This window comes from Pundamilia nyererei, unplaced genomic scaffold (genome assembly GCF_000239375.1).
Source record: "Pundamilia nyererei isolate P.nyererei 1_Seehausen unplaced genomic scaffold, PunNye1.0 scaffold00045, whole genome shotgun sequence".
NCBI lineage: Eukaryota > Metazoa > Chordata > Actinopteri > Cichliformes > Cichlidae > Pundamilia > Pundamilia nyererei.
In genome coordinates, this window is record NW_005187446.1 from 1,903,573 (window position 1) to 1,914,194 (window position 10,622).

Consider the following 10,622-nt stretch of genomic DNA (forward strand, 5'->3'; position numbering starts at 1 on the left):
CACACACACACACACACACACACACACACACACACACACACACACACACACACACACACACACAGCAGATGAAACATGGGATCACCTTGCACCTACTTCTATTACAGAGGCAATGTTGGTGAACCTCTTACATACAAACATCCATGTATACACTCACACATTACATAATTCACTTACAGCCTTTCACATTGAACCAGGCAAGTGTGAAAGACAGAAAGTTGTCTCAGTATCGCAGAGTTACCTCCACAGATATTTCTGTTGTGTTAAAAGTTTCCTTTTCACAGACACAAATGTGCTAAACCTGATGGTGCAGAGAGTGACAAAGTGAGACCTACCTGACGGCGAGTTTCTATCCTTCGACTCAATTTTGAAATCTTTCTTTTCCTCGTCAGTGAAGAACGTGCTGTCCCCTCGATCCGGACAGCATCCATCGACTGTGTTCACCTGCTCTCCCTCTTGCTCTTGTCCTCTCTCTTGCCTCTGTCTCTTTCTCTCTCTTTCTTTTCGACTCACTGGAAAGTTGGTGCTGGTGGAAGTTGTGGACGGTTGTCCCGCCCTCTGCTCGTCTGCTGTTAGCAGGAAACTTGCAGATAGAAGTCCATGGTCACTGCTCTGATGCTGCACATGAACAAAGACAGAAATATATTGCACTGTATTACATTTATGTACAGCAGTAAATATTAAGTCATGACTCTGCAGATGAGGGCTATTACGTAACGGTTGACATGAGCCATTGTTGTATTTAACTTCTTTTCACATGTGCATCTATAAGACTTTTTAGCTGGTATCATGGATAACAAAGAGCTGTATAAATTAGGACTAAATTAGTAAATGGACTCTTATTGTTGCTGTGATTTTTGGGTCAACGACATATTATGAAAAAAGTAAATGTGGCACATTACATTACTTTCCTTAAATTAAAATTTCATTTTGCCAGCTCAACAGTAGGGTTAGGGCTAGGGTATCCTTCGTATCCTTATATTTGAGGAAAATGATATTTCTGTTGGCATGTGGTCATTTGGGAAGACTTCCATAAAATTCTTTAAGTTATTATGAATTAATTTAAGTTATCCCAAGTAAGATTTATAATATGCTCAATATTTGCTTGGAACCAAGTCGCAACCTCTGTGGATTGAAATAGAAACATGCAGTTCCTCAAATGCACAGCTCTACAACAACGTTATACATTCACCAGCCTATTTGTAAGGTCCATCTCGAGAGTAATGGGTTGGACCTTCTTAAAGCTGGTGTGTGCCAAGAAAATATCCCCCACAACTTATCTTTTCTGACCTCTAACATCAACAAAGTATTCAGCTCACCTGTTTAAATTGTATTCAGGCTTAAAGTTTATTTATTAACGCCATGGCTGCCTTAACTAGCCAATGCTAACTGCTAGCTTCTTCTGCTGGGATTCACCAATTTGTTTTTAATTCACTGAGCTTGACCTCTTTACAGTTTGGCCTTTTATATATTTAATTGTACTAACGGACCTCCCAAAAATTCTGTGCATCCCCTTTGGTGAGTGAATGTCTTATGTTTATTTAATTACACATCACAGTTAGCAGGTGTATGTGATATGCACTCAGCTAGCTAAGCTTGGGGCGATCATGGCTCAAGAGTTGGCAGTTTGTCCTGTATTCGGAAGGTTGCCAGTTCGAGCCCCGGCTCCGACAGTCTTGGTCGTTGTGTCCTTGGGCAAGACACTTCACCTGTTGCCTACTGGTGGTGGTCAGAGGGCCCGGTGGTGCTAGTGTCCTGCAGCCTCGCCTCTGTCAGTGCGCCCAAGGGTAGCTGTGGCTACAATGTAGCTTGCCATCACCAGTGTGTGTGAATGACTGAATGTAGTGTAAAGCGCTTTGGGTCCTTAGGGACTATACAAATACAGGCCATTTACTTGTTAGCATTCATGGATAAGTTAGCACTCCAACCTTGGTTATTGAATCTGAAATTAAAAATGGTGAAACAACATTTTATCTACTTGAAATCGGCACACTGTCACCGTGATAGTGATGTGTCCTCGCAAACGAAATGGCTCTTATTCATGCAGGCCCATATGACAGAGAATGTGCATCTTCTTTTTGTTTTCATATTTTAATTTATATTTAATTGTGTTGTGGTTTGCAGTGTTTTGTGTTGTTTCACTTTAAATTTGTTTAAAAGGAAAAAGCTGAAATTTTAAATAGTTAAAAGTTGAAATATAAATAGTTGGTTTTTGTATTATATGATTTATTTATTACATTTTATGTGGAGTGAATAAATAAAAGTATATTTACGATGGCCCCTACAGACAAAGCACATACAAACTCCAAAACACGTAAAAACTCAGAAGAACGTAAAAACTCCAAAACACGTATTGATTATATATGTGTGCTTGTGTATAAATACACAAACAATACACATATGCCTTCAATTGTGTAATTTAAGTGATCTAGGTAGCTCTGTTTTGGAAGTTCAGTTAATGCTAGAAATGTGTTTTGGAGTTTGTACGTGCTTTGTCTCTAGGTCTAGGGGCCACCACATATATTTATATATAAACATATATAAATTAAACCACTTTTTTTTACATTAGTAATTCCTTTTGTGCATAATTTTATATTATTGGTAATAATAAATTAATTAAAGCAACAAAATAACCCGAAGAGCCGGTTCGGAGCCGAAAGAACCGACTCTTTTTAGTGAGTCAAGCCGAAAGAGCCGGTTCTCTAAAAAGATCCGGAAATCCCATCGCTACACCGTGAGGCATGCTGATGTTAGCATTTAGCTCGACTGCTGCCTAACAGACCTGTGTGGCATTCAGGAATGTCGACGGTTTGTAAATTAATGGAAGTGAAGTGTATGACATGAGTTATGATTTATTTTCCATGCTTAGGGTTATGGCCAAATTAGTTTTTCCATTTTCAGCTCTGCTCTGTTGTGTGTTTTAACACTGCTTACAGAAAGTGTAGTCACAGGAGGGACAGCTTTAAAGGTTAAAGAGAGAATGAATCCAGAGCAAGGAAACTGCATCTACTCTGAATAAGAGGAGCAAGAGGGGGAGGCAGGGAGGACCAACCCGACATTGTTACCATAGCAACATTGAATTCCAAAGTCTGGATCAGCATCGAGCGAGGGGGGTGGGGGGGGGAGACAGAGGGAGAAAGGGGCAGAGATGGGAAAGAAAGAGGCAGAAATAAGGCAGATATTTCAAGACACTAACAGCGTGTTGACTCTGAGACCCGGGCAGAAGGACGAGCGCGCTAAAGCTTTATCAATAGATAAATGTGTGACCACAGCAACACAGATGCTCTGGGTCACACACACACGTACGCTCATAAATACACATGAATAAAGACTAAACGGCATCCGTTACCGAGGGCACAGGAAGTATTTCCTTTTCTCAGCGTCTTTGTATGATGGGTTTTGAAACAAACACGAGGGTAGGATGAAGCAGCACACATTATTCAGCAAACATTATTTAGCAGACATAATGCAGTGCAGTCAAGTCTGTTAATATTTGATGATGCAATATGGCACCGTGATCAAAATAGGTTACATCCTGTTTGCATTGTGAGGCCCAAAACAGAGCTGCCTCAGAGACAGAAAAAGAGACATGGAAGGAGAAACGGTGTGTGTGTGTGTGTGTGTGTGTGTGTGTGCACATTTCCTCTCCAGTGCTTCTGAGGATGGGTCTAGTCCAATCTTATTGAATCCCAGCAATGTTCCCCTCAGCTCCCTTTGGTTAGACAGTTAGCCTTGTATCTCTGCTTTCAGGCATCTTATTATGTAAACTGTCAAATGACACCACCACAGTGTGGCTTATTATTTATACACTGTGGTTGAATATGTGTAAGCAAACAAGCGAAAGTGATTGTGTGTGTGTGTGTGAGTGTGCCGTATGACCTTCCAACCCTATCAACATGCTGCCTCTCCCTGTGGAAAATACATTTCTAGAAGGGATTACACTATCTCCAAGGCGTAAAAATACAGTATCTAATCTGTGTGTACGTGTGTGTATGTGTGTATAGTCTTTGACTCCATGTAATGAATGACCTTAAGAATAACCTACAAAGTTACTCTCCGGAGTAAAAACTCCCCTGCGTGGGCGGAGATCATAATTGTCATTTAATTATCTGTAATTTCTATTTTCCAGCAATAATTAAGAAAGAGGGGAAAGAAGAGAATGGCACAGAAGCTAGAGCAAGAGAGCGTGAAAGAACAAGAGGCCATGAAAAAAATTAAAGAGCTGCACAAAAAATATTAAAGGGGTTCAAGGTCAGATAAGGGAGAAGGCATTGTAACTTTTCTTTAGGTTAACAGGAGTCTTGCTTTTTTTAAAAAGTCTTTATGGTGTAGTTAAAAGGGTATGTGAACATGACATGCTTCTTTTGCAGTTTAAAATGAGAAGACTTTGTATTTTGGGGAAACATATACTGATTTAGGCTAGGTTGTATCAGGTAAAACAATAAAAAAAAGAGACTGCAATAACACTGTCTCTACCAAAAACCTCCTCCATGCAGGGATTTTGTTGCTCTATGAAACCCCACTTTGGCATTTTGATAATGAGCCATACTGCTGTAACCATGCAAAGTAGACTTATTATAAGCTATGACACCACAATGCTTTGTGCTCCTGTGGAAACAACAAGTCCGTATTATGTTAACAATCTTTGACAAAAATGCATTTAATTTGAAATGTTGCAGAAAAGAACTACTCTACCTACAATCCTAAACTGATACAATCTCTGACTGATGGGAGTTGCTGTTACTGTGGAAATGTTTAAACCCTGTAACATCATGTCACTTATTGATCACAAAACCTCAAAAACCATCAGAGCGGTGATTGCATTCAGGAGCGAAGCACTGTACCATAACCAGGCTATATTACTTTACGGCCTGATTATTGACAAAAAAAACCTACGTACTGTTATTATACAACACTATTATTAATCACATTAATCACAAACCCTACGATAATGAAAAGGAGTCAATTCAACTGCTATGGAATTAGAGACTCACAGTTGGTTATTTAAGGAGTAGTTCCTTCACCATTAAAATAATTATGTTCGGTCCTTTAAAGTTTCTTTTTTTGCTTTGTTTTTCTTCTTTTTTGATCCAAATATTTTTTTTATGGTCACGATACAACTGACAACCAGTATTATCTTTTTTAAAAATTCAATGTCTGGTTAGAAAATACAGAAAAAACACAATGGTACGTTATATTGTAACTTTACAGAGCTTTTTTCAGTGTAAGGAAGGCACAAACAGCAAGTTCACTTGTGGAAATGGAGAACTTATAAAAGTGGAATTTCTATTGTCTGTAAAAATACCGGTATAAACTTTTACGTAAAATAAAAGTGTCATATAAAAATATAATTAAAATATAGGGATGGCATGCATTTACACGCCCTTGTGCACCACACCAGCCTTTCTTTTTAGGCAGAATGATCATTTCTACCTAAAAAGGTAGTAATCATAACCAAGCACTACTTCAACAATTTGCAAGATATTTTCCAATACTTTTCCCCCCAAAACTGTTTGTTAAAGATGGAAACAACAAACTTGTTTCAACACTTGAGGCAAAAACACAATGTCGAGCATAAGCAGGCTATGATGGCATGTGAGAAGAAGATCCTAACAAACCACAGAGTAAATAATTAATCTCTGTAACTCTGGTTAGTTGAACTCCAAATGACAGAAAGAGCAAACAGTGGATGGGAAATATTGATGACATTATATGGTAATGGTCTTAAACAGCTTTAAAAACCTTGACTCAAGATGTAACATCCCAGGCTGAAATTTTTTTTCAGTTATATTATGTGACAATATTGTGCAGCTCCTGAAGCCTTACAAAGTTAGTTACTGTTAAAGTGTTAAACAGTTATGTTAACACTTTAACTTCTCCACTGAAAACACTACCTGAGCTCTGTGAACTGGCTACATGCTACTGTTTGACTATAACTCTGGTGGTGCTGCTGAAACTTTGCAGCAACAGATTCACAGTTTGATTTAGGCAGTCTTTCATCAATGGAATATATCTTTTGTTTTGTTTACACTAATACATATTTCTGTATTGCAAACTGCAATCATTAATGTATCATGTAATCAGTATTGCTTTTCTATATCATCATAAATATCATTATCATTAGTGATAAATACCATTATTGCAAATATCATGATATAATTTTGAGGCTACAGCATCCACCCCCTAGTGGTCAGTGTTGAGCTCTGCAGAGTCTTTTGTCAGCAGACATTTGCAACTGACAGTGTTGTTAATCTTGCAAGCACTGGGGTTGTACTCTTGACTGCTGATTGGCCGATCCATACACTCGATGATCTACTGTGTTACTGACACAAGTGGGACATCAGTTACATGCCAGAGTTAACCCATTTTTGCAGCAGAAAGAACAGTAACACTTTATAATACAGCCTGCAATCAAAGACATAATTCTTCTGTAATTAAATGGAATTTCCATGTATTTTGCTGTTCCATGTAAATAACATTGTAATAATGTTTAGATGGACAAACTTAAAGGTAGTAAACTAGATTAAGGGGCTCAGTCAGCTTTTTACAGGAAACCAAGAAAAAATTATATTGTAGGTAAATTTCAGTAGTGCGTAAGTCATTTTAAGTACTGCATACGTAACAACACATGCAGGTATTTTGCAGGAAAAGAAATACAAATTATACTGTAAGCTTAAGTTATTTTAAGTGTGGTAATACATCAGCATAATTACGATGCGAGATGGGGAAAGAATAAGACTTTTCAGTATTATAAAGTGGCTTAACTTCTGGGTATTTTATAAGAAAGGAGACACATTGTATTTGAAGTAATTTTAAGAACAGTGTAAGTAAAAAAGGACAGCTGCATAACACAAAATTCATCATGCACATTAGCTAAATGAATATTAAATAATGATGTAAAAAAAATAAAGACGTAAAAGGTAAAGTTAAGTCACTCCATAATATGGTGTACTCCCGACATATTGTTTGTTTATTGTACATCTTTGTCTACATTACTGGGAAATTATCCAGTACTTACAATTACTTATGCACTACATACATTTACTTGCAATATAATTTCTGGTTTGTTTGACTTGTTACCCTCTTATTCTTGTGTAATGCCTTTATATATTTTCATGTAAATATAATTACAATGTGATTTTGAATAAAATCCATCGAACTCCCTTTTTATTGCAGGAAAATTAAACCCGTAGTAACGAGCCGTATTGCAAAGTGTTACCGAAAGAATACACCATGTGCAACAAACTGGGCATCTTTACTACTTTGAACTTACCCAACCTAAACGAGATTTCTAAGTCTAACTTACTTAACCTTTACAAACTGCATTTCATAAAATAAAATAAAAAATCAAAGAGACAACATTCCAATCACAGGGCAACAAGGCAACAACTAACAAAGTATGTACCCTAAAACCGTAGGCTACATTTTCAGTAACAGGATGTTCTGTAAATCAAGAATTAACGTATTTTAATATAGTTTGTCCCATAATTGCTCTTTGGAATACTTGCAGTGGGCAACAGCTGTCAGCAGCAGCAGCAGTCCACCTACACCAAGCTGGATGTAAAGTATTCTCTCTCATCAAAAAGTAAAATTTATATCATGATAGGAAATGTCAGATGTGTTGTTGCTCTGGATATTTAGAGATACAGATTTGGAATGTAATGAGCACATGTTGGAGTAGTGTATGCTCTGCAATTCTACTACATTGTTAGGTGGTTGGCAGAAAACACGTTGATGTCATAATATATCATGTTTACTTCAGGTTTTGTGGATCTAAATTCTTAAATGTTATTGGAATAAAATTGTGATACATGATATAGATATAGAAGAACCTTGAGGAGTCTATGATGTACCTGTGTGCCAAGTTTGGCTGCTCAACTTCTGACTTGGTAGAAGTTCGCAGACAGACAGGCAGGCAGAAGGATTTTGTGTATTTTATTAAGATATGGACAGGTCTGTTGTTATCATTTCTGTGTAAGATAACAAGGTTAAAATGATTTATGATGCACCAATGCAAGCTTAATGTCTGTTTATAATTCATTTAGGCCAGGAGGGCTCACAGGTGGAGTGCACTCAAGTTTAGGCCACAATGCACTCAAGTGCCTTGTGGCATATATAGAAAGTCTGTATATGTTTTTTGGTTGAAGAGTAGATGACTTCTAAAGGCCAAGATTTTCTAACTGCACCCTGAGGAAATAGTGGATAATTAACAGTGGCAGTATTATTTCAATAGTTGCGTCACAGTGATTAGTTCAAACGTTAATGTGGACAAAAGATTTTACACATTTAGTTCTGTTTGCAGGTCCTGTGGGGTACTACTGCATATGTGCAGAAATCTGTACAAATGCCCTCTGTGGCTCCCAAGGGGGCTGCGCAAGATCTGACAAGCGATTTCACTTGACTCAGTGCTGATCTGAGCTGAGGAATACAAAAAAAGGAGGAGGGGGGAGTTTGAATATGAAAGAGGTGAGCTTAGCCAGACCTCTAACTCTCTCCTCACCCCTGCTCGAGGCTAGCAGATCAAAGCAACATTAACCACAACTAACATAGCAGACCTGAATCTCAAATACACACTGTCAGCGGCCATTGTGTATCGTGCTTAATGCAGGTGCCAGGTTGAAGGATGAAGAATGTGAGAAATAAATAAGATAGTACCTGTAGCTCAATTCTGATCCTTTTTTAAACTGTTGCAAGCCTGACGATGTCATAAGAGTGCACTGCAGCATCACCTTTTTTACATTATGAAATAGTGGGTTCAGAGCCGCTCTTCTCAGCAATAATGTTCACACTGGTCGTAATAGCAAATGATTGCAGGAGTGGTGATAAATTCTGGATAGTACTGGAGTTTGTGTGGATGTAATATACACATTCCCCTTTGCCATAAATCTGAGCATCCCGGACCTAACACCCTCACAGTCATGCCTTCATTGTATGTTGCTAGCTAGGGGCAATTAGCTGTAGCTGGACTTACTGCAGAAACAAAGGCTTTGGAAGCAAGCGGCTGCAGGGACCATTACAGAACCAGGCTCTCACTTGCCTAAAAAAAAACTTCAGATATAATCAGATCTACCTGTGTGACTCATTCCCAGCAAGGCAGGCCACCTTGCTTGTATGAAATACAAGCATGCCCAATGAGTTGTGGCGCTAATAACACAGCCATAAATCACACAGGAGATTTGAATTTTGTAGCAGCTGCTCCATTAGCTATTCATTGCATAAATCAGCTACCAAACTGCTTGTTGAATAAATGATGACAGCCGTAATAAGTTTTTCCACACATGTGAAAGGCAGTGGTCCTGCATGGGCGAGTGTGGAAGTTTTCAGTGCAGCATCCACACACACACACACACACACACACACACACACACACACACACACACACACACACACACACACACACACACACACACACACACACAAGGGTATCACATGGAAAGAAGAATTATGTCTGGTCTCCACAGGACCAGAATCGGGACTGTAGTTATTGAAAATGACATAAGCTAACAGTGAGTGCTTGACCAAAAGTGAGTGCTTGACCAAAAACATGCACTAGGCCTACTTATGATGGCAGATCTAAAAATACAAGCCGAGTATTCTATTCTGAGGTGCTGATGGCGGCAGTGAACATTAGGAAAACATGCACAAATATTCAGAGCAGTGACTTTTGGTAGCCGCAGTGATTTTTCCCCTTAATCATGAGAAAGAGCTACACACCTGAGCTCATTGCTGAGCTCCCACATCTGGCAGGCGCACATTTACATCTTTGCACGCTCACATGCAGAAACACACTCGCGAATGCACAGGAAAAAAAAAAAGAAAAATAGGAAGAAATCCACATGCAAACGAACCAAGCACATATGCGGCCTTTAACACCCACAACTGTCAAAATGATGACAACAAATGCATAAAATAGGTCATCTTTAAAAGGTACTTTAAAGTGTAGCTGAACTGCCATTAAGCCCTCGTGAAGAGTCTGCTAAGATCCTCTGACTCCATGTGACCAAGGCTTTGCCTGTCTGAGCAGAAGTGCCTGAGGAGGCAGTGGCAGTAACACCTTGGTTTAAGAGGCTCTCAAAATAAAGTGTCTCTGAATGACTGGATGCTCATGAACCCGTGAATCCATGCTTAAACACATGGACACTTGCAACCATGAACTTTAAATATTCCAGTCTTCACAGATTAAACCGCTTTCTGACAGCAATTCTAACACAAAATTGCCCTTTAAATTTATAGTTATTATACATAAAAGAGTGAGTTATCCTGTTATGTAAGTGCAGCAGGGGAGAAACAAATTAACCAGGAAACAAGCTTGCAAATAACTCAAGAAGAAAGCTGGCCTTTATAAAGATAGAAAAACTGGGGATTATAATTATTTTATTACTGCTCTAATACAGAGTTTAGTCAACAAGACTTTGGGAAACTCAAACAAGTGCCTATCCAGTTTAACCAGGGAGATATCTTCCAGTAATGGGTGATCAGCAGTTAAATTAGGCCTGCAACAGATTTTCATTACTGATTCATACATTATACGACTGTCTCGTTAATTTAATTTTAATTACCATTTGGCTTCAAATGATTAATAAAATGAGAGAATTGAGATGAAATGATTATTGTTTTTTTTT

The 10,622-nt window shown here is 38.4% G+C and overlaps 1 protein-coding gene across 2 annotated transcripts in view; it reads right to left on the bottom strand.

The window, feature by feature from the left end:
* The window catches only part of cacng8b (calcium channel, voltage-dependent, gamma subunit 8b), a 27,833-nt gene that overhangs the window by 10,079 nt on the left and 7,132 nt on the right, over positions 1-10,622 (bottom strand). For both annotated transcript variants that reach the window (XM_005731985.1, XM_005731986.1), the window contains exon 2: positions 336-618. The gene's annotated coding sequence lies outside the window, so the exon portion shown is untranslated. The remainder of the gene's footprint in view (positions 1-335; positions 619-10,622) is intronic.